The 27,083-nt window shown below is 45.7% G+C and overlaps 2 long non-coding RNA genes across 2 annotated transcripts; both read left to right on the top strand.

Moving 5' to 3' along the window:
* Positions 1 to 3,476: 3,476 nt before the first annotated feature.
* Positions 3,477 to 19,227, top strand: LOC121671845. The gene is made up of 4 exons (XR_006018638.1): positions 3,477 to 3,602; positions 8,966 to 9,108; positions 13,075 to 14,439; positions 19,027 to 19,227. It is a non-coding gene; the product is annotated as an uncharacterized LOC121671845 (long non-coding RNA).
* A 1,946-nt stretch (positions 19,228 to 21,173) lies between these two features.
* LOC121672415 lies at positions 21,174 to 26,444 on the top strand. The gene is made up of 4 exons (XR_006018879.1): positions 21,174 to 21,369; positions 21,829 to 21,903; positions 23,760 to 23,869; positions 24,477 to 26,444. It is a non-coding gene; the product is annotated as an uncharacterized LOC121672415 (long non-coding RNA).
* Positions 26,445 to 27,083: the final 639 nt, after the last annotated feature.

Genomic DNA, 27,083 nt, shown 5'->3' with positions numbered 1-27,083 from the left:
AAAAGCAGCCCCAAGTGCCCGTGACGGTGTCACACGTGTGGCACTCATGTGCCACGCGGGGCAGGGGTGACTGGGCAGTGCCCATCGTGTGCTGGGCCACCAGGAGCTCCCTGGGGGGATTGGAAATGCAAATGGTTGGATTTTTCTTTAAAAAATCAGTTACAAAGCAGGTTTTGAGGATTCAAATGGAAATCCCAATAGTTTTCCTCCATGTTAAACCCCACTGTGTGTGGAGCATGTCCAAGTGTTTGTCCAGCCATGGGTTTCTTCATCTTTCCCATTGCATGGTGTTGGTTCCTTGTGGAAAATTAACTTTAGGCTGAGATCAGCAGACATTCAGCTTTTCACACCTTATTTCTCATCTCACTCTCTCCCCCCACTTCAAAGGTGTTGTGAAAAACCTTTCTCAGGTATTTCTCAATTATAAACCTCTGAGCTCCAAGGCTTGATCATCCCCTTAAATCTGATTCCAGGCAGATTTTCAATAATAATAATAATAATCATAATCATAATAATACACCTGCATCCTTTAATTACTCAGGTCAGTGTTTTAAAGGTCCAGCAACATCTGTGGGTGGTAAAATGGCCCCCAAAAATCTCTCTGTTATTGAAGCATCAATTTTCTTAAACTTAGAATGAATAAATCTTCTGTAATCTCTATAGAATTGCACCCTTCCCTCATCACCATAAAGCCTGAATGCTTTGGTCATTATCTGTTATAATTTGTTGTTATCTGGTCTTTTCTGCTGTAGTGAATTATTTCCTCTTTTTTAGAAGATTTTAATTTTATTGATTTTTTATTTCATAATGGAAACAATTTGCTGTTTGCCCAGCTGTGGAATTTCCATAAGGAGATAGTGATTTGCTGAAGACTCTAATTTACACTTCTCAGGAATATTTGTGGAAAAAGAATTTCAAAGTCATTTTTATCTGCTCCAGGTTTTTCTACACAATTGTTAACACTGAATTTTGCTCTTTGCTTGTAAAAGTTTACTAATGATTACTGAAGGCCTTAATTGAAACAAATTTATGTATATATCTCAACAAATATTTTTGTCCTGTAATACTCAATATTTTCTTCAACATTTTTCATTTATTTTCCATTTCTTGAGGATAAAATTTTCAGCAAAGTTTCTTTTCATAAGTGAAAAGCACTAGAAGTGCTAAGCTAAATTACCTGTAATTGTATAACCTTCTGATTCTGCCTGTGTTTAACAGATTAAATGTTCTGTCTTTACAACTTTCAAGGTTAAGTGCCCATAATGGGACATGCTGGGGAGTCGGGTCATATAATCCCCAGCAAGTGGCACTCAGAGCCCAAATGGAAGAGAGTTATTAAAATCTATAACATGCAACTTTAATCTAACACTCAAATTATAAGGGAGCCACTTGGAAAGAGCCAAAGGCTATTTGCAGGTTCAATATATTCACTTTGCTCTCAACAGTGATCAAAGTTTGGAGCTTCACACGGCTTGGACTGATGTAGGAGCTAATTTGGAGGAGCTGCAGAAAATGCTGTTCTGTCCCCAAGCTACAGCGGGTTCATAATTGGAGTTTTACACCTGGGAGGGAGGGAGGGAGCAGAGCCTGCACTGCCCAGCTCCCCACAGGGCTGCACCAGCTCGTGGGCAAGGGTTAAAAGCCAGGGAGATTAATCTGAGCACCAAGACAAATTACACTTCTATTTTTTACAGAAAGTTTTCTAACTGGAGTGGTTCTGTTTTAATTGGGGACTATTACTTTAAATGAAATGCAAGATTGAGAGTCTTTTTTGCAGAGATATTTCAGTCACTGTCAAGACCTCCCAATAAGTTCATTCCTGCCTCTCTTCCACATATTATTTTTTTTTTCTTCTGGAATTTTCTGGAGTACTTATATTTTCTTTTCCCAATCTATCCCACGTACCAAGTCTATACAGTTGGGTCCAAAACCTATTTAGAAAACCAGGGTGGTTTTCTTTTCCCCCAAAAGGCCACTTCTGAGTGTGTCACTGTCACACCAAAACAACTGCAGTGAAAGCCCTTGATCAAAACAACCACAGCACCTTTGCATTGCCGTTTTTGCTCTGTCAGTCCTTGAAATGACCTTGGCTTAATTACCTGCATCTCAATGAGTGAATCTACATAGCAAGTGAAGGTTAATTAATGAAGGATCATTTCTTACTTAAACCCATCAGGCAGTGGCTGACAAGCAAGTCTGGCCCGTGCAGTCCCAGCCTCTATCTCATTAGAAATGGTCAGATTGATGTGCTGGGGCTGCTCTGGAAACAGGGCCAGGACAGTTTGTTAATGAAGAGAACTGATGGGCTCCTGCAAAACACTCAAAAGCCTCTGTCTGTTATCACCAATGTCACTGAACTTCAGCTTTTCCCACCAGCTCCTCCATTTCCAGAGTTTCATTCGTGCCTTTTCAACTTAACCTTCTACGACTTCCACCCAAAAGCTGCTCTGGGTTTTCTGCCTGGCTAAAAGGGGCAGAGCAATCAGATCCTCCCTCCCATATTTGGGTGGCTGGCACAAAACCCACTCAGCTGTATCATTTCAAACCTGGAGGCTGCAGGAATTCTTCCTGGTGTCCTGCCCACCTCCATCTCCGAGGGATTCCTTGTCCTGGAGTGCATCACTGTCCTTCAGAGCTGGAGGTGCCTCTGTTGCCATTCCACAGCTGGAACAGGCTGGACTTGCCTTCCCACTGGGATGTGCCTTCCCATGCACTCAGGAAAGCTCTTCTCCAGCCCTGTAAAGGGGAACATTCATGGTGGAGATGACAAAGAGGTCACAAAAGGGGTTGCATTAACACTCCAACACCAATATCCTCACCCTGCAGCAGCTCCTGGAGGTAAAACACCCACAAAGAGCCTGAAAGCTAAACCAAAAATCCAGAAAATAAGAATTGGAGGAAAACAGTTCCTGAAAGCAGCAGAAACCAAAGTTCAGAAGCTGTGCTGAGAGCCCTAAAAACCCTCTGGACTTGTGCTAGTAAAGAGCCAGACTTGCACTGCCCATAAATCTTTTCTTTCCAATCACTCCTGGGGTTCCTGATTTGAGAAAAACTCTTGCACTTCATCCATCTGGAAGCCCATGGAGGAGAATGTATTTTTACAATAAACATCCCGTGGCTTAGGATGATGGAGGGAATTTGGTCCTGTGTCACTTGGAACTTCTCAAACATAAAGTGAGACCCAGCTCACGCAGGCAGACTCTGCACAGACCTTTGCAGACAGATGGATCAAACCTGCACTGAGTGATCGCACTCCGAACACTCTGGACTGCAGAGACCAAACCAGACCCTAGTTCAGCTCCGGGCTGCACCTTCCAAAGGCAAAATACAGCACAGAATAAAGCTCAGGGAGACTTCTGGGTGCTGTAACCAGAGCAGAGGGGTCCAGCCTCACCTAGGAAACTGTTCTGGGGTTCTAAGCACTGATGCTTGGAGGTCAGAAGGTGATTTTTGCTTTGCCATCCCTCTGGCTGTTTCACTTGGGAGCCAGGCTAGATCCCTAATTGCCAATTTTCTCATCCTCAACAGGTTTTCCAAATGCAGAAGTGGCCAGAGAGGCAAACATTTCTTATGCTGGTGAACAGAACGTGTCAGGACCAGAGGTTTGTTCCCTTCCACATTTTGTCTGTATTTGATCTTGCAAAGTTACAGATTTTGGCTGCCTTGCCTCGTCTCTTTTTTCTTTAGGTTATAATGTGCCTTTACCTTTTCCAAGCTCTTTCCTTCTCACTCTTACCCACTGATTAGGAAATACCAACAAAACAAGTCTCAAATATTTGATTTTTTCTCGTCCTTGCTTTTGAAGGTTTACACGAGTGCAGGTGGGGCCGAGCTCAGAGGTAGAACTTGAACTTGCTCTAGAAAATAATTTAAAAGGCAAATTGCTCCCACCCAATATTAAGTGAAACCACCTCGTGTGATCCTGTTTCTGTCTGTTCTATAAAAATTGATTTTTTCTATCTGCAGAAGTATTAGGAATTGTTTCTGGCTTGGGCATGTGCCAGGACTTAACTCACCACACTTCTAATGTTTTCAAGTGCTGGAAAAAATTATATAAAAAGTTTTCTGTAACTGGGAAAAAGAGCTCATTTACCTTTGTAATTTTCCATTAATTTACTACTAGGATTCATTTTGCATTTGATTCAGTCCTCTAATGGCTTAAAACTGTGTCTTTGGTCTTTACACATTTGTGGTCTCAGCCGTGTCAAGCTTTTTCATCTATTTTATGTTCATTTATTTTAACTTTTAGTGGTCTTCTAGCCAATTCTTTATCCTTTTTATTACAAGAGCATGAAATTTTATAATGCCCTAGAGCTTTGTTAGTCAGCTGCTACAAGGTTCTTAACCTTAGTTAATTTATTCTTTCACTTTTGACTTTCAGATATGGAGCATGCTTTAATATTTTGGTTTTGAATATGAAAGCAACTTTTATTAAGTAGGTTTATGGCATTAATAGATCCTTATTTCATTTTTACAGGAGTGTTTAGGTATCCTGCTAGACACAGAATGTATCATTTTCCATAATCATCTATAATTTTTGTAATATAATTTAAACTCTACTACATTAAAATATTGCTAATATAACAATCTTAACCTTTTTAGGTAATTTTACTCCACAATCATTGTAAACAAGCGTAAGAATTTTCTCTTTTTCATTGTAAAACCTGATTTTTTTTTGGTTGCTTATTACATTAACAGGTAATTAAGTCATGGAAGTTTGCTTATGTAGAGAGAAAAAAAGGAGAAAGTTCTAAAATCACCACTTGCTGTAATTTTACATAATTATTCTGAACACATCCTGGATCCCAGAAATGACATAATGCTGGCCACTCTTGCAATTTGGGAAGTCCCCCAGGAATTCATTAAATCCCTGCAGCCACGTTATTATCCAAGAGTTTTGTATTTTTGTCTTTCAGAAATAATTTGTCTTATTCCCATCCAGAGAGCAAAGCTTGGAAATCTCAGTGCTGGTCTCTGCCTCAAAAAGACAAATGAAAATCAAAATATTGCAAGGAGGGGAAAACCCCAGCCTTGGTCACTTCTATTTTTAATTCCCCTTGTTCTAAAACACGTTCAAATGTTGTTGGTCTGGCTCACCTTGTCCTTGGATTGGGAGCACTACATAAATATAAGCATCCAACTCGGGGGGAATTCTGATCTTTGGGGGGCTTTTAAAATCCACTGCAATAAAGGCAAAGACTTCATTTTGTGGGAATGGCATCCCTGAAGAAATGGCCAACCTGAACAGGTTTTGCTCTGAAATTCCACCTGCTTCAATCCAAGGAATGCAGCCTGCTGCTCTGCACTTGGCTGAGGCACAGAAATGCTTTCTGCACAATCCTCAACCACCACCAAACACGACACTGTGCCCTTTCATTCATAATCTGCCTTAAACCCACTGACATTCCTCTTCTTCCTGTTTCTTTTTGGACATTACAGTATTTTTTTAGCTGATTTAAATCACTTTTCTGTGCTTGCTGCAGTGCATCCCTCTCAGAGATGCTTCAGCAGACAGATGCAGGTGTTGTCCGGGCGCAGAAAAGCCTCATCAGAGATGAGCCAGGGTGTGCACGAGTCCTGTGCCCCATTTTTATCCCATGTCCACCCCCTGGATGTGAGGGATGCTCCGATTTTGAGCAGCATTCTCTGAGCAATCACCAATCCAAAGAGGGGACAGCTGGAAAATTAATAGCAAGGGATAAAAAGTTCTTGTGGAATCCACAGGCTAGGCTTGAAATAACCACATTTGTCTGCAGTATGCCATTTTTATACCTTTTGGCTTCCAGGAATCTCCATTAATCTGTAATTTTAATAAAAATGCATTTTCATTTCAGCCCAGGTAAGAGTGCTTGCTATAATTCTCCTTCTCAATGCGGTGGAGTTGTTGTTTCCCCTCCATTATTTACTTGTGTGTAAGTACCAAACCAACTCCACTGTACTGGAGGTTCATTTCTGTTCTACAGGGAGCTAACACTTAATGTGATTATATATAAATATATATATAAATATATATATGTAATATATATGAACATTTCTTTGTCAGGGAGAAGCTTTAAGTTATTCTGACGTGAGGCTTTCACGCAGCAAAAATATTACTAATACTATTTTGCCTCTAAAGTGCATTTGTTATCAATATGCACTTAAACTGGTGATCAAGAGTTGGTGGGAGAGACACCTGCTCTGCATTTCTTATCTTTTTAATACCTTAGGGATACATCACTTAATAATTTAGTGCTAAACCATTTAGCATTTTAGCCCATCATCTCTTATATTACACATAGGATTTCAGTAATGTCTGATAAAATTATGTGTTAGCTGCCTTATGTGTGTGTAAAACTTAATAAGTCTTCTTCCCCCCCTCAAGTTTAATAACTGATTTCTTACATTTATGGATGTGAAATTTTATTGCTCATGGATATAGTTTGAACCTAAATCTTCATATCTTATAAATTGATTTTTAGTTTCCTTTTTGACCTTATGAATTTCAATCAGACATTGACCTCTTGTTGCTCATGAATCTGACTGATTTAGTGCCATATAACAATAATACTGTAGCAAAGCATTATCATAAGAGCCCACAGGGTTTGCTGAAACCCATAACTAGATTTTGGAGGCCTCTAGCAATAATAATTCTTGACCCAAGACTCTTCTCTAATACCTTCATCCTTTACTGTTCTGGACTGGCCAATCCTTGCTTTAGTACATTCAAGGAAAGTGGTGGGGACTCCCAGGAGGATACGAGCTCAAACTGTGTGGAGAAGATAATGCTGAATATACTCCTGTAAAATGAAGCTTATAAAAGACCAATTCTGTCTGGGATTTGTCACATTTTGAAGTGAGAGGGAAAGACGATTTAAAAGGAACCTTTTGTGACAAAAATTAGTATTTACTCAGTGTTTGAGATTTTTGAAAAATAAAAATTTAATAGTAATTGTCTTTACTGGAATGTGTTGTTATTCTTCAGTCTATCACTACGGCTGCAGCCTAAATAGAGGACTTGAATGATTACTGCTTTGTTTGCCTGGCTGTGCTAATTTAATTTAATTTAATTGCTTATATGCTTTGCTTTACTGAATAACTGGGTGTTGATGTTCATTATTCCTTATTAAGAAAGAACCTTAAAGTGAAAACAAAAGTGGGAAGGCTGTGGGCCTGTGGCGATGGTTTACAAATGCTAACTCTGGGCACAAATATTTCCCACGTGCTTGTTTTCCCTGTGCCTGTCCAGAGATATGGAAATGGCAGCTTTATTTATGAACTGATTGCCAGGACACGAGCAGGGAGCTAACACCAAGAAATCAGGTAAAACCACTTCTGGTAAACAGGGCAGAGGGTTAAGGAAGGAGGCATGAGCTATGAGGTGTGAAATCCTCCTGAAAGCCAGCCCCAAATGCTGCAGGTGTTCCAGGGGCACTCGGATCAAAGGGCCCCATCCTGCTGCTCCCAGGCAGGGCTCGCTCTGGCTGGGGTGGCTGATGAGGAGCAGACTGACACAGTCACTGTCGTGGAGGGGGAAAGGGTAACAGCTCTTAAGTACCCAGCCTTATGTAAAACTTAGCTAAGGGAGAGAGACCCCTCAGATGAATCCTTTTCACTTGTGCTTTGTGATTCCCTTGCTTTTAACACCAAAGCTGCCACAGGGAAAAGCAGAACTTGCAGCCAGATCTGAGAGTCTGTGCTACTCATCATCCTGATGTAGAACTGGATGCAGAAGGCACATGGGCTGTGAAAGACAAACTGATCACTTTGCAGCTGTCTGAGAAGTGAATCTGAAGCCACAGGCGGTGCAGGACACGGCCACATCCCTGTCCTCTTATGTCCCGAGCAAACACGTGCTCACAGGGGCTCCTGCAGGACGCCCAGCAGCCTTTATTTCATGTTGGGAGGCAAGAGAAAGGCAAGGTGCTCCTGTCCTTCTCATTAAGGATATCATGCCCTTGATGCTTTGCATTTAAAAATTAATTAAAAGTGAAGCCCTCTTTGTGGCAGTCTGAAAACTCCCTGGCCCAGAGCCAGGTCCATTCCTGTTCCCCTGGAGAGCCCTTGGCACGCTGCTGGCGCTGGGCACCACCGGCAGATCCTGCTCAGACCGAGCTCCCAGAGATTCCAGTGCACACACAAAGGTTGAACTGGCATTCCCAGAGAGCAACTGGAGCTGCTCACAGCCTTCTCCAGGCATCACTTCCTTGGAGGATGGAGTGCAAGATGAGAGCTTGTGGTAGTTTGGAATAAATGATGCCAACTGTTGCTTGAGGACCAAAACTCAGGCTCAATGTAAGCCAGTGAAAGCAGATTTCATGTGTAACAAAAAGAGCTTGTGCTTCCCTATGCCCAGGGCTGGGAGCTGTTAAAGGGAGGAATTTGTGTCTGGTGTATGAATGTTCAAGGCTTTCCAATTTACACACAGAATACAAGAGGTGAGTAGTCCAAAACGTAAATGTATGAGTGGAGCTGTGTAGTATTACTGCTCTGTTTATGATGCTCAAAAGTCAGAACTGTGCCAAGTCATTCTGTTTTCTTATAAACTATTTAAATAATTTATTGACATGTAAAGTTAACAATTCTCTGTGTTTACTCCAGCTTGTGTTAGATCTGATATGAATGAGGCTCTTTGGACCATTTTTATCTAATTTCCTCAATGCTGGCAATAATTTTGCTGTTTCAATAACTGATCTTATTCACCTGCTGCTAAAAACACTTGTCATGTTGAATTACATACCCTGCACAGATATTGTTGCAATTAGCAATTACAAAATATCACAACAGAAGTGTACAAAGCTTTAGGATCCAGATTTTTGACTGTGTGTAATCATGTCCTAATTTGCTGAAACATGAGCCAGCAAGTTTTGTTCACTTGTACACAGGTTTATTGACCTGCACGAGCAGATGCAGTAATTGCACATGTAAATTTGGAGCCATGCAATATAAATATAATAAGAAATTCCATGTTTTTCCTCATTCCCAGAGCTCCTGACTGGGCCATCCAGCAACACTGGGCCCAGGGACTTGGGGGAATTAAACCCAGCTGGATCTGGTGCAGATCTTTCCTCAGTTAGAAGATTCCCCAGTTCATGAATCGGTTCCCGTCTGCAAATGAGGATTTCCAAGGTAAGATTCAACCAATTTTTTGTGTACAAATTGACTTCCCTCCTCTTCCACAAACATTTCCAGGTGTGACAGATGTCCCCACCACAAGAAAGCATCTGTGGCACCAGGTAATTGTCTTTAGCATGCGGCCAGAACAAATCAAATCTGACTGGACACCAGTGCAGGGAGTAATGGTTTCCAGGAGCCTCCTGGAGCCACTGGAGTGTGCAGCTTCTCTGCTGGTGGGGCTGGGTCACACTCCAGCCCCATCCCAGCATCCCACAGCTTTAGTGGGAAAGGGAGCTGGGCAGATGGGACACTCCGTGGGAAGTGCTGGTCTGAGAGAAGGAGGGCACAGGATGGAGGAAATTGCTGTGTTTGAATTCTGGTCCTCATCGTGAGGAGTTTTTTCTGCTTAGTCTTCATAGCACACAGAGAAATTAGCCACAGTGCCATAGCTTTGTTTAAAGAAATAAAAAAGACAATAAAAGATTAAAAGAAAAAGTAGAGAGAGATATAGACAGGAGAGAAATCCTGGAAACATTTATTGCTGCTGTCCCCATCCAGTGTGTTGGTACAACTCTAACCAGGGAGCTCCTGGGGACCAACAGCTCTGGCTTCTCTTTTGCCTCTCCAGCCACTCGAGTCTATTTTGATTTCTTGGTGTCCTTTCTGGTTGTGCTGGATTACTCATAACTGCAGCGCAGTGGTAGCTGCCAATACAAATTTAGTCTTTTCTGTTTATTCTGTACTGTCCTGTCAAAGCAGATAAGTCTGCTTTGCATTAGAGCTCAAAAATTTAATTGTGGGAAAATGATGAGTCACTGCAGCGAAGGTAAAGCAATGTCTGGGTCAGGGGACACTCTTCTGATGTACAGAGCACTGAGATGACATCAGAGCCACGAGCCAAAAGCACCAGCTCTCATACCAAGGTGTCATTTACACCCCCCTGGGACAATGGGGCTTTTTGAACCAGCCAGAAGATTGATTTGGGGTCAAGCGGAAAAAAAAATAATAGAACAGGAAAAGGGAATTTTCTAAGCTCTATTAGCAATTCAGGCCACCTGCTTGGGAACACCTAATGAAATTCTCTCAAGTGACTGCTCAGGACAGAGCAAGATTGTCCATTCACATCCCTCTGAGGAGTGGAGTTGGGCAATGATGGGAGTGACCATCCCTAGGAGCCAGAAATGCCACCACGCTGAGAGGAGCAGAGCAGACCCCAGTGTTCACAGAACCACAGAATCATCAGGGTTGGAAGAGACCTTCAAGATCATCCAGTCCCACCACCGACCCAGCACCACCATCATCACCCCAGCCTGTCCCCAGGCACCACGTCCAGATGCCGCTTGAACACTTCCAGAGATGGTGATTCCACCGCTTCCCTGGGCAACTCATTCCAGTGCCTGACCACTCTTGCAGTGAAAAAAATTCTAATATCTCATGTGAACCTCCCCTGGTGCAAATTAAATCAATTTCCTCTCATCCTTTCACCTGGGACACAGCAGAAGAGGCCAAGCTCCCCCCGGCTGCACCCTCGTGTCAGGAGTTGTGGAGAGTGGGAAGGTCCCCCCTTTTCCAGGATGGAGGTCTGGCAGCCTGGAGCTGAAGTTACAGCATCCTCCTCCCTTGCAAAGCTGCTTGTCTGAAATCAAATCCATTTCCAGAGTTACACCAGCCTCAATTCTACACTCAGTGTTCCTTGGGAATGAGAAAACCGGGCCTTTAACGTGTGTGGTGCTGCTGTCTAAAGGAAGGACAAACGCAGCCAAACTCCTCTGGTGCTCCCTCGGGCCCAGTCTGAGTCTTTTGCAGGTTAGGGCTGCCATCAGCCCTTCCCTGGTGTCTGGAGCTGTGGCTGTGAAGTTTGTTTGGAGGGTCCATATCTCATATGCATATCTGAGCTTCCCTCGCTGCATTCCGAGCAGACCTTCTCAAGGACAAACCTAGCAAGTCACACCAAGACTAAATTAGATGTCTGCAGGATTTCCTTGTGATATGATAAATTTCCAGCAGAACAAATAGCAGAAATGGAGTAGAAATGCATAAGGAAATCCCAGGAAGGATTGATAGAAATTAATTCAAAACCTTTTTCTCCAGCATAATTTGGACAAGACATAATAGAGTTCACAGTTTACAAGTAAGAAGCAAAAAGCAAGAAGTACATAACTACTGAAACAGCTCAATTAATTCCCATTTCGTGCTGCATCTTTATGGGGAAACTCAGCTGTGTGTTAATGATCCTCAGAAGGATCCAAACAACACTGATGCTGTACTTACACTTCTTATTAAGGGTAAAATTCACCCTATTGAAGAGGACAAGCTTAAGATCTATGCATCCACTTAGTACCACTTATCCCAATTTTCACTTAACAAGAGCCTAAGTAGTGTACACGTCTGGATTGTCCTTCTGCACTAAAGTGAATTTTCTCCCCAGTAAATTAGATTGGTCTGATGTGTGCTTAAAAGGAAGAAAATCTTTGCTTTCGTTTGGGGCTGTGCTGGGAAATTGCTGCTTGACCTATAACTTAAACAAAAAAATTTGCCGTTGTTCACAACTGCCCTGGCAGTGGGACATGGGATATTTGCAGCATTTCTCAGCTGATCAAACAGCAAAGCTGAAGTGGTGGAGCCCATCAGTCCTGAAGGGGAATGACGTTTGTGAGCGAGCTGCTCATTGCTTTGTTATTCCGATCCTTCTCGTGGATGGTTTTTAATACATATTTGTCTTGATGTTTGAGTCAAATTGGCATAGAGTGGGTTGAGTAGCATCATGAGACCATCAGCAATCCCTCAGCAGAAAGCACAGAATGGTGGAATGAAGTTTTATATTTAACTTACATCTGAGATAAACATAAACAGGAGAGTTTTGCCAGCCAAGAAGTCATGACAAAGTTTAATTAAGTGGAAGATGCTGTGTGTGTGCAGCCCTGTGCGTGTTTTCTGTGCTGTTTGTCACTGATGACAGGTCAGACTCTCCCGTGTGCATCCACCCTGTTCCAGGCACAATTCCTGGGGCTGGGCAAACACAGATTCACCATTCCCAGTGCAACGATCCAGGGCCCTCTGGCTTCAGCCTTGGGAATGGGCAGCTGCCTGTAGAGCACACTCCAGGAGAGGCAGGATCCCCTCCTGTGGCCTCAAAGGCATGTTTTTATTTGCAGCAACACAGGCCCTGCAAGGTATTGCAGTGACAGTTAATGAAGTCCTTAATGAACTGACAGGCCTGGTTCTTATCTCGCTTATGCCAGATTTAAACCTATGTAACTCCATTAACTTGGTGAGTTGATCCTAATTTTACATAAGTGTAAAAAAGATGAAAACCAGACATTTTATGTTCTCATTATCTAAGAGAATACGAAGTATGTAGTTCTTAAAAATCTTTTTTTTGTTTTCTCTCAGTTGCAAAGAGATTTAAAGGCTCCTCCACCTTTGACCCTCCCCACTTTCCCTATGTACCAGTTTCTGCAGCTACTTACTCTGTTTTCCAAGTTAGTCTGATCATGCAGGTTTTGATCTCGTTGTGGTTTCGTACCTCCTGAAACGAGTTTTGTAAACTTTGTTCCTAGTGAGCACATTCCTTCTGGCATGAATCAAAACTCTGCATTCTTCCCCCCTTCCCACGGAGCCTCTTCTAAGAGTTCAGCCTCCTCCAGAACATTCATGGCTTTCTCTAATGCAAAGAAATTACCAGCACAGAAACCAGTCATACCACCGGCGTGTAAAATTGTAGAACTGAAGGCAAAATCATTTTCCTCCTCACAGTTTAACTTTGGAGATGTTTAATCTTGGCCTGTTGTTTTCAGCTGAACTTTCTCTGCCTGCAGTAGTTCACTTTCCACATGAACTCTGAAAGATCAGTGTTACCCCAAGGAGACATACTCTGTGTACACAGAGAAAACGATTTCAGATGTTTTGGTTCACTTTTATTGTGTTTTGATATTGACATGATTTCCAATAGAGTATTGCACTGTTCTCTCTCCACAGCCAAGCTCAAATGCCAGTGTGAGCCTGATCTTCAAGAAATCCAAGGCAGCGAGAAGCTCACTCACAGCAGGTCCTTGTGCCAGCTGCCTGCCAGCACACACACGAGGGAATGGTGGAAGTGGCCAGCACCACTCCAGCCAGACATCTGAAATCCTGAAAGCACGAATACCAGCCGACCTCCCCCGTGTCAGCGCTGCAGGAATGTCTCTGACTTTGATGGAGTCACTCATAATTTACAGCTCTGGGAGATCAAATCCATCGCCAGAGTACAGAGATGTTAACATGGATAGTCTGTGTCAGAGGAGGGATGCTGATTCTAATGGTACCTCCTGTCAGTCAAGCCACAGACGGGGTGTCGCTTAGGAGGACAACGGGTCACCCTTTTCCCTCCACTCTGAATGCGATAAAAAATATCAAAATGAGAGTTAGAATGGGAGAAAATGAACTATTAGGAAAATAAATAAGAGGACTGGAAAGAGAAATCAGAAAGGAGAATGAAAGGCAAGTGCCCTGAAGAGCCCCACAGCAATTAGCTCGGGCTCGGCGGAGGGCTCGGCGGCCGGCGGGGCGGCCGGCAGCGATCCCTGGCACCCGGCTGGGTCACAGCACTCATCACTCATCCCGCTCTCCCGAGGCTGATGCCAGGCTCCTCCAGAGAGCGCCAAGTTTCTGCCAAGGGAGGCAGTGAGAGCCCCAGGATCCCTCTGCAGCCAGAGCCAGCGAGGGACGAGGGCAATCCCCCTCTGGGGTCTGGTGAGAGCCGAGGCCGTCCAGGGAAGCTGTGTCAGAAAGGACTGATTAAACATCATTCAGGGACTCAGCTGAAGGGAAAACAAAGCAAATTTGGGATGTGAAATGCTGAGTAGGTGATTATTTCTCCTCTGCTTGGTTCTGCAGTGTGCCTGACCCTTTGCATTTCTTACGGCAGTGGCCAAAGGTTAAAATGAAGGCTGATATCCCTTTTGTGCCCTTTATCATGAATAAAAGAAAAGAGTTTTGCTTTTCCTGGAAAAAAAAGAGGGCCCACGTCCATTGATCATCAGATAGAAGACTTTTCTGTACCTATTTACAGTCTTACATGTACTGGGAGCTTACATCAGATTAAAGATCCATGAATTCTGCTCTCTGGAACAACTTCACACTGCCAAAAACCCTGAGTCTTCAAGTGACTGCAGCAGGAGGGGCTTCAGTTCTGAATCCCAGAGATGCCTCTGTTTAAGGACCAACTCTTCAGAGATGCACTGGGAGCCCTGCAGTTGCTCCTGCAATCTGTGGAATTCAGACTGGAATGCTGCTGGAATACAGTCCTGGGTCTCTCTGACAGGAACTTTTAACAATTGGAAGTTGCAGGAGATTTCCAAAAAGGTAAGCTGGGGATGATGAGCTTTTTAAATCACAGCAGTACCTGAGTATGACAAATACCACAGAAGGGCTAATGCTGTTTGGCAATTTCCTGGAAGGTCTGTGCAGTGGAAGTTCAGTTCATTAACTGCTGCTGATGCCTCCAGAAGTCAGCTCAGATTGTTTTCCTGAAACAAGACCTGAACCCAGATGGCAGAGGTGAACCTGCCTTGCCAGCCTCGTCAAAGAGAGGATGCAGGTTCAGAAACAATATTTAACTCCCAAATCTCAATCACTCTCTCTTTTTTAAGCTTATTAAAATTAAAAGCATGACCTGCCACATCACATTACATCAAAACATGATGTAACTTCTCAATTTTAAAAAAAGTTTTAATTTATGATGTCGTATTATGCCACAAAAAGCTTTTGTTTTCCCCAGAGAAACTATAAATTTTTTACAGTGACTGTTTCTCCAGTATCTTTGGCAGACTGAAACAGCGAGCGTTGGCAAAAAGCAGATATTTAACAGCTCCTGATGAGCAGCTTATGAATCACCAGGCTGGGATGCTGGCACACAGCTCCCTGTAGGTACCTCTGAAATCCCCCACCCTCCCTTCCCCTCCGAGTAACTGGCTGCTCCCAGCCACTAACCCTGATCTCCTCCCGCCTCCCCAGCCTTTATATTCCTGGAGGAAAGCACTCTTTGCTGTAACAGTGCCACTGCAGCCACATGCCAGGAGCAGTGTCCAGTATGGATTTCCACTGATTTTGAGCAGCCCAGGAAAATGCTTTTCATTGCAACAGCATTTGGTCTTTCTGTGTTTTTCATTTAGAGATGTAAAAGAGCTTTGTGCAAACCCTTCAGCTCCACAGCTCTGTAGAGGGGGACCTGAGGCGGGAGCAGCAGGAGATGGCATCAGCAGAGCCAAGAATAAGCCAGCCCAGGTCTGCTCTGCTGCTGCCTGCATCTCCAGGTGCTGAATTCCTAAAGCCTGGCTGGTTGCTCCACGTGTTCCTGCAGGCAGGCTGGGCCAGCCCTGGGTGTGGAATGAGCTGCTTGTCAGCCTGGGTCTCTCACAAACTGATGATTTTTTTGGGGACGGCTCTGGCTGAAGTGAAGCTCGGTGGAACTTGAGAGCAGGGACTTGTTCTGTCCAAGGCAGGGTTTCAAGGCCCTGGTTTCTAAACAATTGCTTTATAGGGTGGGCCACGTGCTGTAAATCTGCAGCACAGGGTATGGTCAGGTTGGCTTAACTGTCCTGCTAAGGCTGGGCTTATTTCTCCCCCAACTGATAAAGGTCATAACGCTGTCAGGCCCTGCTGTGCCGGCTGTGCTCAGCTTTTGCCTCTTCCAGGGCCGTGATCCATGGTGCACACATGGGGTATAAAGCCTTCCTAAAATCACAGCCCCTTAACTAAAAGCTTTCTCTGGGAGACAGTGCAGCTTGAATTATACTGAGGACCCCAAACAGCAATTACTCCTGAGCCACTGCCTTTGAAATAGATCTATTTGAGGTGGATATTCCTCTCTGGAAGGGGTAGTTCTAATCCTATTTATGAGCCTTACTGCTCGTACTGAATAACCTCAGAGGGGTGGGAAAGTTCTGGGAGTGCTTGGGGTGCAAATGTGCACGAAGATCTTCATCACCAGCATGGGGTGGGTGAAAAGGGGGCAGGGTTTTTTCAGGTTCTTTGTGCAGCTGTCACTTTGGGTGCCCCAGTGAGAACCAAGGCACAGGGCTTTGACCCATTTCTCATGAGACTCCTGGGAGATTCTCTGCTCTATCTCAGTGTCAACCAGGGGAGAGTTCTACCTTCAGAACCTGCCCATGGGGCAGGAAACCACTCCTGGTGTTATTTCTACATCGAGCACCTTTCCCATGACTGCTGTTTCTCGCGGTGAGGGATTGGTGAATTAACCTGGGTGGGTTTTACATGAGATCACATCTTCTGTGGTTCCACCAGTGCTGTGCAAACACCTGCACCAGCAGAACTGTCAGAGCCCAAAATGAGCTGGGGGCTGCTCAAAATCCAGTTGTTAACCCAGACCTAAAACGTGCTTTGCCCCTCTACAGCCTGAGGGGACACTTGGCCACAGAGAGGAGATGGAAGAGCTCTCAGGTGAATGGATGGAGCTGAGCTAAAAACCTCCAAACTCTCTTCCAAATGTGGAAGGAATTACCTTGGATGAGCCTCCTCTTGACTTGACATAGGAGGTTTCAAGTTTCATGGCATCTTACATTATTGTTTAAATTTGTTTCAGGCAAGAAACACACTTTTTAAGGCCAGGAATACAGATTTGTGAGATGCTAAGACACCTGAAAAGCAAGAATACAGATTGTAGGATGAATATTTCACAGAGTAATTATTTAAATATATTCAAGTATGAACATCTTTAGATCCTAAATTTAGTATTCCTTAAAAACATAATATTACAATAAAACCTAGCCCGCTCTCACATTGTTCCTAACATCCCAAATCTCTGCCTGAACCAGCCAGTTTTTAAAAATCATGGCTGGTCGCTTGTTCAAAGCCTCCCACTGATATTTTTGCCCCAGACTTTAATTTTTGGCATAGCACTTGCACATATGCAAAACACGATGGCACAGCAGGGCTGGTGTGGGAATGCTCCGACGGGGAGAGGCAGCTCCTGTTCCCCGCAGGGATCCCTTGCCTCAGGTGGGGTTAGGTGCCTGCCTGGGGCACACGGAGCAATCCAGAGCTTTTGGCAGCTCCAGGCAGGAGCACTCTGGGCATGGAGCAATCAGGGACCAGGAGGAAAACACTCCCTGGAGACACCTGACATGAGAGAGATGACAACGACTGGAGTACTTGGGTAAGGAGGTAAGATTTAAGAAGCTGAGAGCTCTGGTGGTGCTGCTGAAGGAGGGAGGTTGTTTTACAATGCTGAAGGTGACAAAGGAAGGCATGGACACATGCCTTGGAAGGCAATAAAACACTGGAAAAGAGAGGCAGCTGCTGTTGTGAACTCCTGCCCAAATCCTGAGCTTTTGGGGAGCCTCGTTGTTGTACCGGAGGTAAGAAATCCATCTCTCCCCTGATCTGTTTGTAAATCCCATTTTCACTCAGCCCTCCACATCTGCACACCAAGGTGAACTCCCGTTTTAGGGCTCAGCTCTTGTGGTTAGGCGCTGCAAACAGCTGGATCCTCAAGGTTTGTGGTGATTACACCCCTCACAGCCCTGAGCTCTCTGTGTGGCTGCAGGGACAAACAGGCACCTGCAGGAACGTGAGCCTGCCTGCGTTGGTGACAGCAGCACAGCTCAGATTCAGCCACACCTGCCCTATTTAAAACCAGCAGTAAATGCTTATTACACTGCAATAGAGACAGCCTCTATCACATCCCATAATTGCACCGTGGAGTGACACAAACACCTTTTGTTATTCATGGGACCACCAAGCCCAATAAATGGCTCCAATTCTGGACTTAAGTAGGGGCACATTATTATCAAGTGTTGGCCATGATATAATTGCTGATACCCCTCTCCAGCCACCTGTCTTCCTGTGTGGTTTTTGGAATGTCCTGACGGAAGATTTCATCTCCTGAGGTGCCCTCACTGCACCATGTTCAAGTAGGGTGTGCAAAGATGATGGGGAAGGTGCGAAAGAGCTCCAAAATTTTCATAATCTCAGTGTTACCTCGTGTCCTTCCTGTTCTGTGAAAATCCAGCAGGCTTTACACCCTTCACAGCAGGCCTTTCAGAGGCATTCTCACATTTGCCATTGTTCAATGCAACGTTGGAGCCAGAGGATGATCACAAATGCTGTGTTTGGACCAAGCTCTGGCTTTGGCACCTCAGTTTTCTGGAAGGACCAAGTCGGAGTCACAGGAGCAAGTCCAGTCCAGCCCAAAGGTTGCCATTTGGACCCCTGACTTATTTTCCCAAATTGTTTCCCTGTTTCCAAACCCTCCACTAACCCAAACTGAATCTTCCCTAACAAAAAGCCCCTTTCTCCTCCCAACTGAAAGCAGAATGCTTTGAGTAATTTCAAATACAAACGTGCAAAGAAACCTCAGCCTGGGTGATGCTACGAGAAGGAAGAGTGTGCAGTTTGCTTTATGTGCTTTTAGCTGTTCTACCCTACACTGCAACATGTGCACCCACTCTTGTAACCTTTACTGCTGTGCAAAGATGATCTGTCATTCCTACAGAATATATATATATATTTATTTATTCCGAGGCAGCTCTGAGTCCTGACTGCCCTCTAGAGAAATTCTGCTGCAAAAGCTCAGACCCACAGAGTCAGCAAAAAATAATTGCAGCCCTAATCTTAACTACAGCAGCTGCACATGGGGTCAGTGACAAGATCTGGAGGAGCAGAAATGCACTTAAAGGACTCTTTTTCTCGAGCCTCTCACTGCCAGTGGGAGCTGTGGCCAGACACAAACACCCCAATCCAGTCACTGCCTGGGAAAGCTCAGCAAAAACTGTTTCCACTTTCCACGAGTTGAAGTGGAAAAGAGATGAAAACATTTTTTGCAAAGAAATTAAAAGCCACCTCATATTCACCTCGCTGGCATGCGATGCTTAAATTATTGAAGCTGCACACCTGAAACTCTGTGTTCTTGCCTTGTTCTCATACTTGCAGCTCTCACCAAACGTGCCTGAGAAGGGTGGATGGATCTGGCTGTGATTCCCTCTCTGGAGACATCCCAACCCCTCCTGGACGTGCTCCTGGGTGACCCTGCCTTGCACTGGAGCCTCTCCAGAGGTCCCTTCCAACCCAAATCTGAGATCCGGAGAGTGGGTGCCAGGAGCTGTGAGGCTGCTCAGGACTCTGAGCTCCTGCAGGGGCAGGTGAGCTCCTACAGGTACCCCTGACCCCTGGAGTGGCTGCTTGCTGCTGCCCCGAGAGCAGCTTTGGGCGAGGTTTATTTGTGTCGTTCTGTAAAATCACAGTATCAGAAGACAGTCCGCGTTTTGCAGTGCTGGGGGATGTTATTCCACGTGCTCAGGCCAACACAGGGAAAACGGCATTTTAGCCGTGAGAAGCAGTGCAGAGCAGCTCAGCATGCACTCAGCAAACTGAGATCCTGTTTGGACTGACAAAAGAGAGGAAAAATGTCAAATACGTGTCTCTGTGTGTATTTTTTCCCCAAAGCAGCTGAATTCCGCTATCCTGCAGAATCTTACTCATTCACCAGGCTGTCAGTGAAGTTCCTGCGCAGAGCTGAGCCTTTCCAGCCTCGCGGGGTCTGCCCTGCCTGACAAAGCCCAGGAAAGGTGGCAGAGGAGCCGGGGCAGGAGCGCTCCCGGAGCAGCCTGGGCTGCCCTCTAATGGCACCTGTGCCGGGAGCACTCCTGGCTCCGGGATGTGCCGGGATGTGCCGGGAACGCTCCTGGCTCCGGGATGTGCCGGGATGTGCCGGGAGCACTCCTGGCTCCGGGATGTGCCGGGAGCGCTCCTGGCTCCGGGATCCTGCCGGGATGTGCCGGGAGCGCTCCGGGATCCTGCCGGGATGTGCCGGGAGCACTCCTGGCTCCGGGATGTGTCGGGATGTGCCGGGAACGCTCCTGGCTCCGGGATCCTGCCGGGATGCTCCGGGAGCGCTCCGGGATGTGCCGGGATGTGCCGGGAGCGCTCCTGGCTCCGGGATCCTGCCGGGATGCTCCGGGAGCGCTCCGGGATGTGCCGGGATGTGCCGGGAGCGCTCCTGGCTCTGGGATGTGCCGGGATGTGCCGGGAGCGCTCCTGGCCCCGGGATCCTGCATTCCCTGCAGGAGAAATGGCCGTGTCCAGGGACAATGGCAATGCGCTCTGTTTGTACACCCGCAGGTGAGTGTTGGTACAGAGCTGCAAAGGCCGGCTCACATCTGGAGGGTTGTGTTCAGTTCTGGGTCAAGAAAGAAAAGGAGGAACCGGAGAGAGTCCAGCAGAGGCTCCAGAGATGCTTTGGGGTCTGGAGCATCTCTGATGAGGAAAGACTGCGGCAGCTGGGCCTGGGCAGTCCGGAGAAGGGAAGGCTGAGAAGGGATCCCATCAATCCATACAAACATCTAATCCCCTCAGACTGAGAGTGCAAAGTTAGAACTGGCACACAGAGACAAAAAAACAACAATTATTCCTGGTTTTGGTTTGTTACAATAGTAGGAAAGAGTTCATTTCACCCCTGTCTGCAGCCAGATTCTCTTACATTCTAAATAAACAAGGGCTGGAAAGAAAATGAAGGGTTTCTAATGAATATTCTGCCCAGTCTCTAAGCAGCTCAGGAATAGTATTTTAAACTGAACCCAGAACTTTTGAATCCAGGCTCTTCTTTCACTCCCTGAGCCGCTGCTGTCCCTTCATGCTCTGTTACTTACAATATTTTGCTCACCAGGTTTTTTTAATTCTCTTGAATCGGGGAGAAGGGAAGCACCAGAATTTTTTTTCTCTTGTAGAAAAAATGCTTCTAACTTTTCTGAAACCTAGAAAAGGTTCTGCTCATTTTGAGGTAAAGTTGTAGTCAGGATTTTACTTTATCTGAACCACCTCTTATTCCATAGATTTCTTAATTGTCATTTCCATTGGCTCTTTCTCCTCTTCTCCACTGAGTAATGTGGAAACCTGCAAAGGCAGAATTCAGGGTTTGAGCTCAATTTGAGTTGTTTATTTGCGACATTTTTATTTCTTTTCCCACTATGTTTGCTCTGAGGCAAAGGTTGGTTTGCCCCCTGAATAGGGACCATCACTCTGATTTTGTTATTGCTGCTTAAAAATGCTTCCTGAAGATGCCCTGCTTTTTCCTCAGTGCAGTTCAGAAGGCAGAGTTGCTGTTCCAAAGGCCTGTCCTGCTTGTATCAACTTGGAAAGCTCAGATGGAAAAGGATTTCCCCAGGGCAGCCCTCCCCTGCCTGTGCAGGAGTTTCAGTGATGCCCACGGGAAGGGACCAGGATCGTCTGGTTCCACTTCAGAGGAACTCCATGTCTGGGGTCCTCATCGCTGCAAAGGTCAGGAATGCATCCCCAAACATTGATTTTTTTCCTGTTATTCCAAATTATTCCCCTTTGTGCTGGCCGATGTGAGGATGGGGAGGGGAATTGGAGCAGTTGGTGCTGAAATAAAAGTGGTGAGGGAGCGCTGTGGGCAGGGGGATTTGCAGCTAAGTCAGCACTGTGGTCCCCCGGATCCATTAGCACCCCTCTGACCCTGCTGAGAGGGGAATAGCAGCACCACGTTTCTGCTTGACCTGGCACCAAAGCCAGCAACAAATCTCTTTATTTTCTGAAGTGGCTGCTTGGCAGTGCTGAGCCCAGGAGGGCAGCGAGCTCTGGGCAGCAGCAGTGGGTGAGGGATGGACAGTGGTGCCTCTCATCTCAGGATAGCCAGAGCAGGTACAGAGAATGCACAGAAGAAAAACTCCAAAAATTCTGTCTACTTCATTTCTGTCTCTATTTTCTCTGCGTCAGGAGGACCTACAAAAGATGAATTTTAATAAGCAACCAACCTCATGGAGGCATTTGAACTCACACCCCCCAGTGCTGGTGAGTGACTTACCCTCCATTGGTTCTCTGGTTTATTTTGTTTTGGTCTAGAAAATCTCCTTGAAACTCAAAAAATCTTCCTGGCAAATGCTTACTCAAAACTGACACATTTCCACACAAGAAATTGGTTTAAATAGCGAGTAATTTCCAGTGAAAGCTTGTTTAGGCAAGAAAATACCCAGATATCTCTATTAATTGACCTAATCCTGCCCTGCCAGTGATACCTGAGCACAACTTGGACAGTGCCTGCTCAGCTCATTCAGAGGACAAACTGTCCCTGAGGAGCTTTGGTTGTGACCATTGTCCCTCTGAGCCATCCATCCTCTACTGCACCATCCCCTCAACAGCCAACTTTGGCTTATATGTTTATTTTTAAAGACTTCTTCCCCTTCCATTACTCAGTTTTCATCTTCTCTGAAACTCTTTCTGGCCCAGGCAAGAGGGGACACAGCAACGTGGGATTTGTTGATGAGGTGATTTTGAGTGGCAGCTCTCACTGCTGGCAGTCAGGGAACTCTGCCTTGGCTTTCTCAGCAGAAGCTGTGGCTGCCCCACCCCAGGCAGTGTCCAAGGCCAGGCTTGGAGCACCCTGGATAATGGAAGGTGTCCCTGGTCCCATAAAATTCTGGGATTTTATGGTTCCATAACTGAGTTTGTGATGCATCCCACCCCTGGCCCACGATGTCAGATATGGACTAAACTGGGTACTTTGGGGTGGAGTCCAACACTGGCAAATTTTCTTCATTGCAGTTGTCAGCTGCATTATTCAAAACAGCTTAATCCTGTCTGGCTCCTTGCACACAAATGTAACATGCTGATAATATCCATTCCCTTTCTTCTGTACCTTTGTCTGTCTCCATTATCATAATTCTGTCTTCCAGCTTTTTCCTCTGCTGAGCTTTCAGAGACCTTCCTAATCAACATTTGACACAGAGGGAAGATGGGTGGCACCAGGGTGGGTAAAAGGCTGTGCTGTAATTTGAGGGGCTCTACAATCATCTCCAGGAGTGACAGCACAGCCCAAGCAGCAGCTACAGCTCACTCACTCTGGGGAAAAACTATTTGATTTTAGATATAAATGTATTTATATTTATGTGCATATGCTTGTACACGTCAAATACTAATTTCTTTTATTCTAATTTCCTCTCATTTCCATCTGTCCCTGTGCCTCATCAGTCTGGGGCTGGGCTGGCTCTGCACAAGCTTTGCCTTTGAGGTGGCACAGAGCATCATTCCAGGGAAGAAACTGCCCCCAAAAGAGAAGTTCTCCTCTGTTCCCCTGTCACAGGGCTGTGGATGCACTGGTGTGGCTCTGACACCCCCGTGCCAACCAGTCAGTGCTGGGAACACTGGGATAGGAGCTCTGGGCCCAGCACAGGGAGGACCTGGAGCTGCTGGAGAGAGCCCAGAGGAGGCTCCATGATGAGCAGAGGGATGGAGCAGCTCTGCTGGGAGGAAAGGCTGGGAGAGCTGGGATTGTTCAGCCTGGAGAGGAGAAGCTTTGGAGTGACCTCACTGTGGGCTGGAGGAGCCAAGAGGAAAGATGGAGAGAGAGAGAGGACTTCTGAGGGATGGAGTGCCAGGACAAGGGGGAATGGCTTCAAATGGACGCAGAGGAGGTTTAGATTAGAGATTAGGAGGGAATTGTTCCCTGGGAGGGTGGGCAGGCCCTGGCACAGGGTGCCCAGAGCAGCTGTGGCTGCCCCTGGATCCCTGGCAGTGCCCAAGGCCAGGCTGGACATTGGGGCTGGGAGCAGCCTGGGACAGTGGGAGGCGTCCCTGCCCATGGCAGAGAAGGTATGAGATGATTTTTAAGGTCCCTTCCAACCCAATCTACACCATGATTCCATTTCCAGGAGCAGGGGAGCCAGACTGGAGCCAGAGTCCCGTGGGAGGCACCCGGAGCCCCCGAAGGTGCCAGGCTGTGGACACACACAAGGAAATGTCCCACCAGAGCCTGGTGCAGGTAAGGGCAGAGCAGGAGCACCCCCTGACCCAGGCAGGGATCCGAGCCCTGATCCCACAGTGGGGCTGCCCAAGCCCAGACATTAAATGTGACCCAAACCACCTCCCATTTCCAGCCCCTATAATTCGTAATCCTATAACAAATGTCCCCATCACTTTTGATGTGTATATGAGATCCTTTCTGTCCTTAACAGGGGGAAGGATCACCTTGTCTCCCTCCTTGCTCTGCTGGAGGCCAGCAGGTTAATTCCATGCTCTATGCATGGATAAAAAGGAGGGTAAGAGGAAGGAGTAGGTCAGGCAGTGGCAAAGTTGAGCAGCTCTGCTTTAAACACTTCATGGGGAATTGTAAAACTTCTAAACAATTTAATAGATTAACTTCCCCTTTCAGTGGCATCAGTAAAACTGAATTATCATCCTCACTTTTAACTGATGCCCAGGCCCAATACTCATCCATCAGGGATCATTTACTGATAAAGCAATCAATCCTGCCACGGTGCAGAGGGGACAAACTACTCTAGATACCATCACCAAATATCCTTTCCACCCCAAAGCTTTCTGTGAGGCTTTGTCAATGAAAGTGCATTTGTCTCCCTTATCTGCTGCAGGATACGTGGAATACAAAGGAAGAAAGTAAAATCTGCATTTGATGTGCATGTGCAGGTGGCAGAGACATCACCCACCAGGAGGATCTGCCCCGTGCCAGGGGCTGAGCTCAGCCCCTGCACCACCACCTCAGGTACCACAGCGACAGAAATAAAGCAAGTGGGAGGGATTGGAGAAAAAAAGAGAGAGAATGAGGGAAAAAATGTATTTCTGTTATCCTTGTTTTAGGAAATCTTCTGTGGCTTGAGCCAGAATCTCTAAAATCTTGGTCATCTTCTCAGAGATGCAAAATAGGCTTCTCTTTTTGACTCCTCACTGGTATCAGGTTTGGGTTGGATGTTTGCCTTTCTAATCTATTAAAGATTTGTTTCATTTATTTTCATTTGTATCAAAAAGCTCAAAGAGAACTGGAAAAAGTTATGAAAGTTTCTGTAATTCTTTTAATTAGCAATTGGATTTTGTTAAGCTCTGTCTTAATGAGCACAACTATAATTTAAAGAACTAACTTCAAAAATATTCTTTTTCACTCAAAATATCCCCACTTGTCCATTTCCACTAGAAAACAGGGAGATTTTTAGTAATAGGAAATCATGTTTGAATGAAACATAGAATAATTTATTTGCTAAAATAAGGATGATTTTAAAATGATTGATTTTCCTGCTCATTGTAGTTACATTTCTCTGTTATTTGACCACAAGGTGAAAGATCAGAGCAAGTTTATTTCTCATTCAGATATGAACTGTACTAAGACCCAACTCCTCGGGTATTTGTGGATGATAATGGGGCTACTGGAGCAAAAAGGAACCTGTCCCTACAGCTGCTGAGGAGTTGGGATTTCATCAACAAACAGGTTCAGGGTAAATTAAGAGGTTCAGTGTAGCAGAGTTCTTCAAAGACTTTCTAGTTGTTCAACTCCAATTAAAAGTCAATTGAATTGGACACTTAATTCCCATTTGTGTCTATGAAAATCTCTCCTCTGTCATATCCTGGGTTCCAGTTCTGGGCTGAAAAAGCAGGTGCACAAAAATGTATAAAGAATGCAATGAAAGTATTTATTTTGGGGAGTATTATGGCATTTATAATATTTAACAAAGAGTATTTCCACAAAAGCACACACACCACCAGATAATAACAAATTAAGATTTTAATATTTGCATTTATGTGTGTGACCTATCAGCCAAGAAATTGTGTGATTTTTGTGTCCAGAAAATAGGTTCTGTGCTGTGTGCCAAAGGCAGCTCCGAGCAGCTGACGGAGGACAGCCAGCACAGCCCTGCTGGTGACACAAAACTGAGCATCTCTGTAAGGGAATTAACAGGGGCAGCAACTGTAGTGGGGCTCAGAAGTGATGACAATAGAAAATTCTTCAGGGAAGACAGTCTGACTCTGCAGAAAGTTACTGACATATGTAGGACAGGAGAAACAGCCCAAGAGCAAATACAAATCCTGTCTGAAGATCGTGTGGTGAAATGTATCAGAAGGAATTACAGGAGATGAAAATGCAAAGGTAACGTGTAAGGCAGCGCTGTGTGTGCCTGCTGCAGAGAAAACCAACAGTGCCAGAACTACAGCAGCCCCTGGAAGGTCAAACCCTGATACTTAGCCTCAAATACCTTTGAATTTTTCTGTCAGTCAGGTTTGAGTGAGCAGGCCAAAACCCACTGTGGGAGATTCTGATCTTGGGAGAGACTCACAAGCTGAAGGACTTTATTCCTTGCTCCTGGTGGGGATGTGAGTGACAGCTCCCAGGGGCAGCCACTCCCTGCAAAGCTCTGTGATCTGGGGCTGAAGCACTGTCAGAAATGTTCTGGAACTTTCCATTGCGCCCACCAGCGCTGAGCACACAGAGCTGGCAGTCTGGGCACCCAAAGCAGAGATTGCAGCAATCCTAATGCAAACCTCAGCTTGTAAATCCATTAAAGATCTGGTGAACACTGCCCTTCCCTCCCCATCCTCCTCTGCCGAGCAGCATTTGGCCAGCAGCAGTTGGGATGCCAGCAGCAGGAACCAAAGTCAGCCCCACTGGCTGAAGGATTCTTCCTGTAAGCTGAGCCTGGTTTTAAAAAATTTACAAATCTCCTTCTATCACTGTGCTGGTCACTCATTCCCCAGAGGACCCTGACCAACACTTCTGTGCAGAGCAAATACCAGCAGCAGCTCCTAATTCTGCTCAGCAGCTGATAGGGATGCCAAGGGCTGCTAAATGATGGAAAGCAAGTGAAGAAACAAAAACTTACCCCGTAACATCAAATATGGCATAATGCACTGGCACCCCGTGCATGGACAGAGAGGAAGGCACAGGAGGAACAGCAGAAAGGTGAAAAGCTCACAATTACCACAAGCATGGCAATGGGAAGCTGAGCTGAGGCCCATCGTTTCTCCAGGACATCAGGCAAGAACCGAAGGATTCACCATCTGCCAGGGTCACAGGTGTTTGTCACCTGGGTGCAGGGGATGGTTTGGGGGCCTGTGGGGCTGCCTGTCCCCTCCCTGAAGGGGATCCACTTTATCCCCAAGGAGAGAAGAAAAGCACAGAGCCCCCAGGGAGCTGCAGGAGCCTCCCACAGCTCCGGGCTCTGTTCCAGCCCTGCCGTGCCCAGGGCAGCCCA

Source organism: Corvus kubaryi, unplaced genomic scaffold (assembly GCF_017639235.1).
Source record: "Corvus kubaryi isolate FWS band 111438036 unplaced genomic scaffold, C.kubaryi_AGA036_p1.0 134, whole genome shotgun sequence".
Taxonomy (NCBI): Eukaryota; Metazoa; Chordata; class Aves; order Passeriformes; family Corvidae; genus Corvus; species Corvus kubaryi.
Note: the sequence above shows the minus strand (reverse complement) of the source record. Positions and strands in the feature narration are given on the sequence as shown.